General features: G+C 48.0%; 1 protein-coding gene across 1 annotated transcript in view; it reads left to right on the top strand.

The window, feature by feature from the left end:
* The first annotated feature begins 4,563 nt into the window (after nt 1–4,563).
* ELAVL1 (ELAV like RNA binding protein 1) overlaps nt 4,564–7,019 on the top strand; it is a 41,008-nt gene continuing 38,552 nt past the window's right edge. Inside the window, exon 1 of the mRNA XM_027703451.1 lies at nt 4,564–4,585. The gene's annotated coding sequence lies outside the window, so the exon portion shown is untranslated. The remainder of the gene's footprint in view (nt 4,586–7,019) is intronic.

The following is a 7,019-nucleotide window of genomic DNA, read 5'->3' as shown; positions in this document are numbered from 1 at the left end:
GCGGGGGCCGCGGGGCCCGGATGGGGCGCGGGCGGGGAGCGGGGCCCGAGGCCGCCGCGCTGGCGGCGGGAAGGCCGCGGGTCGCGGGGCCGCGACGCGCTGCGGGTCCGCGCCGTGTCTCGGGGCCTTTCTCCGTCCGGTTTATGGCCTGGTCTGGCGTGTTTATTTTTCTCGTGTCTGCGCCGGCACAGCTTTTAAATCTCCCACGTTGTCTGGGGCTGGCGCGGCCTCGTTGACCGGCGGTGCCCGAGGGTCGGTGCCTGCGCGGTCGGTGCCGGCCGGGGTCGGTGCTGGCGGCGGGTCCGCGGTGCTGTGCCGGGCGCTCGGCGGTGCAGGAATCGCGGCTGAAGTGGCACCGCTGTTGTTGGTGCTCGTGGGGGCCGCTCGGAGCACAGCGCTGGCTCTGTGTTTGGGGTGGGAGGGACAGGACGGTCCCCGCTCCGGAGCACACGTGTGGGCCGGGGGAGGCTGGAGCTTCTGCCGAGAGAGCTGAGCCTGAGCTGGGCACAGGGCTGTGTCCGAGACCCGCCGCAGGTTTGCTGCGTGAGGATTTGCATTGGGATCCTGTGATCCACTTAATGAGGCATCTGTGGAAAACAAAAGAGGAAAGAGATGGGGAACGGTAGAGGTTCATTCATTGTATTAATTACTGTTGTTGTTGAAATTTGATCACTTTTTGAAATGCTCCATATCTCTGTTCATTTTACTCCCTGAATGTGGCTGGTGACTGCTGGTATTGCTCGGCTCTCACCTCTTTACTAGCTCCTGTTTCCCTGTATTCGTGTGTCAACCACTTTTCTTTCTAGAGCAGTGTGAACAGTTCTCTGACTTGTGTATCCCCCATTACAGCCGGGACAATCCATATGTTCCACAGGCTTTATTAAACCGTTAGGGCTGATGGGATTTCTTGGTTTCCTATTGACTCAAGGGTTATGTCAGTGTGTGTGATGGATAAGAAAGTCAAGAGTCCTGATGCTGTAAGTCTGTGCAGTATGAGATGTTACTGTGAGTGCCTTGGTTTTTGTTCTGAAACAGAGTAGCTCTGTGTATAGTGATCCTGATGCTCCTGGTGGTTTCCATGATTCAGAGCACTCAGGAGTCTGGAGTTACAGCTGTGATTGCAGTGGGCTCTCCCCAGGCTTGACTGGAATATGAACAGGAACATCTTAAGCTGGTGTGATTGTTAAATGTGTTGTACAATGAGTTTATAGCCCTGCTGTGGGTGGTTCTGCAGGACCAGATGAACATGGGATGCTGCTTTCCTGGGGGAGTTGTCTTGTGCAGTGCCACATTTGTGGGAACAGCAGCAGTAAGCACAGCCTGAATGGAAATGTGAATGTTGTGTGTAGCATCTTACTCAACTTAATAGTGTTTGTAGAACGTTGGTACTGAAATGAACTTAATGTGAAATGTGCTATATGCTCTGAATTAAAGCACTTTATTTTCTTTCAGGTTCTTACATTTCTGTCACTTTTCTTTTCCTGGAAAAAGCCCTCCTTGTCTTGACCTGAGACATGTAATTTTACTTTCAGAATCCATCTTTTTAGGCTGTTGTACCAGCCTACTTTCTCTCCTGGAGCTGTGGTCTCTGAGCCCCCTGAATTGATTACAGCCCAGTGTTATTGGCTGCCACACCGACTACACGTGAAGCCTGAGAAGCTGGTAGAGTTTTAGTTACAGAAAGCTCAAACTTGCTGTGTTTGCAGACTTCAAAAAGAAGTTTAGAGAAGCTGTTCTTTCTGCTCTTCCAAGTGCTTTAGAAGCAGCCAGGAAGGCAGCTGCAGGAGAGTCCTGCCAATTTAAGCATTTAGGGAGAGTGACAGAGCTCAGCAAATGAGAGGTGATAAATTTTGCCTTGTGCTGGAAACGATCAGGGCACTTCTCCTGTTTGATGTGCCATTCTGTGATCAGGCACCTGAAAGCTTCAAACCGCTGGCCTAAATGATCCTTTTGATTATACAACCTCATTATATGTAGGTGATGTATGCAAAAATAGATTTTAATCTTTTTCTGAGGGAATAGGGTGGCAAATAAACTGTGCAGAGAAGGCAGAGACATTCTTCACGTGCGTGGGTTTGCTGCCTTTGGTGTTCTTGTTTTGTTTGTTTTGTTTTTAATATTAGTAGCAGTGGCATGGTAAGTATAAAGGTATAATTTTCCTATCTCCCACTGCTTCCGTGGTCTCCGTGTAGGAGTACAACATCAAGTCTGGGTGTCTCATGAGACCCTCAGAGATGGATTTGCAGCTACTGGAAATCCTACTATTACTTTTGTGCTGGTGAACAAGTTGGATGCTGTCCCTTCCTCCTGTTACTCACTTGTCATCAAAGTGAAAGTATCAGCTGCTAATCCAAGGATGGATCAATGTGTGGGGCAGCTGTTGTCAGAAAGTGTCTGGAATCTGCAAGTTCTTATGACCACTTCTTCTCACCTCCTGCAAGTGCCCTGTCCCTAGGAAAGGAGTCATTCCCTCACAGCACAGTTTTTTGTCTCCAAAAAATGTCTTTTCTGCAGGTAGAAAAATTGCCATGGGCAACTTCTGGACAATCTCATGCTGTTTAGAGAAAGGGAGATAATAACTTTTTTTTTTAAATCTGTCTATCATAAACCTGTCCTTTTTAATGCAGAAGGTGACATAGTCCTGGTTGCATGAAGTTGTCCAGCTGTCTCTTCCCTGTGTAAGAACTCTGTGATTCTAACTGGCAGCATCTTCAACCCAGGAACAAAAACTCTGGAATCACAGAATCCCGGAATGGTTTGGGGTTGAAAGGGACCTTAAACCCACCAAGTTCCACCCCTGCCATGGGCAGGGACACCTTCCACTAGCCCAGGTTGCTCCAAGCCCCGTCCAACCTGGCCTTGGACACTTCCAGGGATGGGGCAGCCACAGCTGCTTTGGGCAACCTGTACCAGGGCCTCCCCACCCTCACAGGGGAGAATTCCTTCCCAATCTCCCATCCCTCCCTGCCCTCTGGCAGTGGGAAGCCATTGCCCTGTCACTAAATCCCCTCTTCCTCCTGTTTTTATGCCCCCCTCAAGGTACTGGGAGGCTGTAATGAGGTCACCCCAGAGCCTTCTCTTCTCCAGGTGAACCCCCCCAGCTCCCCCAGCCTGGCTGCAGAGCAGAGGGGCTCCAGCCCTTGGAGCATCTCCGTGGCCTCCTCTGGACTCTCTCCAGCAGCTCCATGTCTTTCTTGTGCTGAGAAAGGGGTTGTGCTGCTTGGAAGGTGTTGATGTGAAGCTCTGAGCAGCCTGGTAGCCTCCTCTCCCTGTCAGGGCTGACTGTTAACCTGGGAATGTTGGGGAAATCTCGGATCTGGCTGCAGATATTCAGTGTCTCAGCTGGAGGTTTCTGGTTGCCCTTGTTCGTATGGATCGAGCTGAGAGGCCGTTGGGGGCCCTGATCCCCCCCTGTGTTGGACCAGCAGTGGTTGGTAATTATGGCCAGCCTGTATCTGATTTCTGACAGCATCCTAATGATGATTAATTTTGTTCCTAGGAACTGGGTATAGTTCATCAGACTGGTGAAATGAGGTCATTCCTCTGAAGAATGCAGCTTATTTTTTGCCCTCGAACACTTGTATCTCTGAATGGCAACCTAAGCATTGACAAAAACACCTTGATGGTGTTGTTTTATGGACACAGATAGAAGCAACTAAGGAAAACATTTAAAACCTTTCTAGACAAATCTGATTGCTAAAAAATACGCAAAACTACTTTGCTGAAATATTAAAATTATGGCAGTTGAGATTTGTCAGACCAAAAAGACACTTAAGACAAAGTTTATGCCCAGTGTTTATAAAACAACAACAAAAAAAGAGCTTAAAATATGGTGTACTGGAAATCACTGATTTTGCATATGGAAGTAAAGTTTGTGAAAATGCAGTAATAGATTTTAGGAATGGCCACTTCTGGAACAGAGATATTTGTATTGACCAAAATGTCGTAATCTTAGGTTTAGTCAAGCTGAGGAGAACAAGTGTAGTGTCCTCATTCCAGGTTTGCAAAGGGAAAAGAATCAATGAGATGAGATCTGTTACGTCTGGAAAACCCCAATGGCTGGCAAACAAAGGGTTTGATTTACAAACAGAACTGACACATTAGTGTGGAAGGATCATATATGTGCAGCTTCTGTGGCTTAACACTCAGAGTTTCAGGGTAAAAGACTCTTCCTGTCTAAAGACAAACTTTTTTTTTTTTAAAGTGACCTTCATTAGCACAGGTCAGTACTGAGCTGGTTTTGTTCTTGTGTAAGGAGTCAGGAGAGTTAAACTGCCAACTGAATCAAATTGAATATTGAATTTAAAGTTTTCCTGTTTGCTGATTTAAAATATTGTGGTTGCAGGGCAGAGGAACCCAGATGAGTCAGAGAATAGTGACCTGATCGATGGCAGTGGGACAGTACAAAGAGCAATGGGGTAGCAGTAGTTTGGGGACAGGAATCTGTGACACCTCACTTTCTGCCTTTAAGTTTCCATGTGTACCAAAGCACCATGTTCACAGTTCAGGAAGGTGCCTTTTTCAGTGGAACACAGGATTCATCCTCCTGAAACACAGAGTTGCCACTCAACCTGAGCAAGGAAAGGTGAGCTCTCAATCATGGGCACTCTACTTCATACCTAATTTAGTTTTATTCATAAGAAATACTTTAACCTTATCCTTGCCCTCACCAGTGTACAGTGAAATATTCTTTGAAAGATTTAAACGTGTTGCCCAGATCTGAGGTGAAGCTTTGAAGTGTGTGACCTGTACGTACTGGAATAACCTCCTGTGTTCAACTTCGTGTTATTTCCCCCCATGCAGTGTATAAATGTTGTTCTTGAATTAAAGAGACAGTCTGGATTTTGTGATTTCCCCCTCCCCTCAGTTGGCTTTTGGTGTTTGGTCAAGATTTGAAGGAATTTTGAAGGAGTTTGAAGGAATATTGCATGAATGCAGTGTGAGTCAAATAGCAGCGGGGTTTGCACTGCACTGTCATTGCCCTGTGGTCTGTCTGGGTCTTGGAGAGGTCTGTGCTATGTGCAGAGCTACTGGGGACAGGAAAGGAGTTTGTGTAAAGAATAAAAGGGGTTTTCTTGGAGATTATGGGGAAAGGATCTGTGACGTAAAGCAGAGACATCTGGGCTAAGAAATAGAGACAGATGTGTTCTGGCTGTGGAGCACTTGGAAACTTCCTTTTTCTTGGGACGCACATAGGCCCAGGGGAAGGTTTTCTGCTGGTGCAGCTCCTCAGGTGAAACCAATTCTGTTCCTTACAGTGATTTCAGAGAAGAAAATGTTGTTTTTTTTCCCCCAGGGTCTGTCCCTTCTCTGTCTTGATTAAACTCTTGCATCTCTATCCTGTCCTGAGAGCTGGCTGCAGAGCAAGTTTTTGCATGGCAATACTGTGTTGGATCGTTCTTGAAAACTTTTCCTGAAACAGTTTAAACTTGTGGAGGGTCTGGAGACCCTTCAGACCCTTCTGTGTGTGTGGCACTGGTTTTGGCATGTGTTCAAACCTGGACATCTCAGCAGCTCTGCAGTTGTCTTCTGCAGATGTGTGGATTGGTTTGGCACTTGCCTGGGTGTTGTAGGGCCCTTTTTTGTTCTGTTTCAGGTGAGGTCTCCAAGAAAGTGCTCAACAGCTTCAGATTGAGAGCCAGAGCAGTGTCTAAGATAACCAAATTTGTTGTTTGCCTCTGAGTCAGCCATGGCTGCCGGGGGAGGCATGTCAACAAATATCTGTGTGCTGGAGAAACAGGAGGAGGGCTCTTCTTTATATAGCCCTGAGGTTCTACTTGAAGCACCCCATGGAGATTCTCAAATACACAAGGCAGAGCTCAAGAACAGACCCATGAGACTGAAGTCTGAGTTCATAAAGCAGCTCATGGGCAGGACTCTACAGCATCACTGGTTTCAGGGTCCCTGTTCAATCACCACTAACTCCAACAAGGAGATTTCACCAGTTCAGGGGCTCTGTCAGACACTGTCTCCTGAAGCCCTTCCTGCACAGCCTGTCCTGGGTGATGCTGCCTGGCACTTCAGTGCAGAGAAAGGCTGCTCTTGGATCAGTAACTGCATCAGCAGCCTGTGCTCATTGTGGCCCATTCCCAGTGCTCCAGTGAAGGTGCCACAATTTCCCATCTTAAGTTCTGCAGTAGCTGAAATGCTCACATCATCAACCACCCCACCCAGAGCACTGGGTCCAGCTCTGGGGCTCCCAACACAAGAAAGACATGGACCTGTTGGAGCAAGTCCAGAGGAGGCCACGGAGATGCTCCAAGGGCTGGAGCCCCTCAGCTCTGGAGCCAGGCTGGGAGAGCTGGGGGGGTTCACCTGGAGAAGAGAAGGCTCCAGGGAGACTGAGAGCCCCTTGCAGGGCCTAAAGGGGCTCCAGGAGAGCTGGAGAGGGACTTGGGACAAGGGCCTGGAGGGACAGGACAAGGGGGAATGGTGTCCCTGCCCATGGAAGAGGGTGGAACAAGATGACCTTTAGGGTCCTTTCCCACCCAAACCGTTCTGGGATTCCATGAGCATCTGTTAAGGTATCTACATTCAAGTTTGTGATCCCAGAAAGGGTCTGTGAACAAGGTGAAGATAGACAAAACCTCTTGCCTGATGTGAAAGACAGTTCTCCTTACCAGTGTTCATGTTTCACATATCTCCTCAAATCTGTACAGGTCTTCCTTCTTAGCAAACATCTTGCAGTGAAAGCATTAATAGCTCTGATTCCTAGAATTCTGTATGAAGATAGAGTATTATTTGGAAAAGACTTTTGTTGGTCTGTTGCCAGAACCATTAAACCTTCTGGGATCTGGTGTGCTCTTGTGAGAAGGTGATTGTCACGGTCAGAGCAACATTTCTGAAAATAATGCCATGGAGAACGTTTCAGTCCAGTCCTGGAAGTGCCAGCCTGGCTGTGGGTGCCTGGGCATTGTTTGGCAGAGGTGGTGAAGTGTTGGGCTGTGGAGATTCGGGCACCTGCACAGTGGAGGGAGGATTCAGGCACAGCACATGTGATTCCTTTTGATTGCTCTATG

This window comes from Neopelma chrysocephalum, unplaced genomic scaffold (assembly GCF_003984885.1).
Source record: "Neopelma chrysocephalum unplaced genomic scaffold, ASM398488v2 Primary Assembly neopelma1_227, whole genome shotgun sequence".
Taxonomy (NCBI): Eukaryota; Metazoa; Chordata; class Aves; order Passeriformes; family Pipridae; genus Neopelma; species Neopelma chrysocephalum.
Note: the sequence above shows the minus strand (reverse complement) of the source record. Positions and strands in the feature narration are given on the sequence as shown.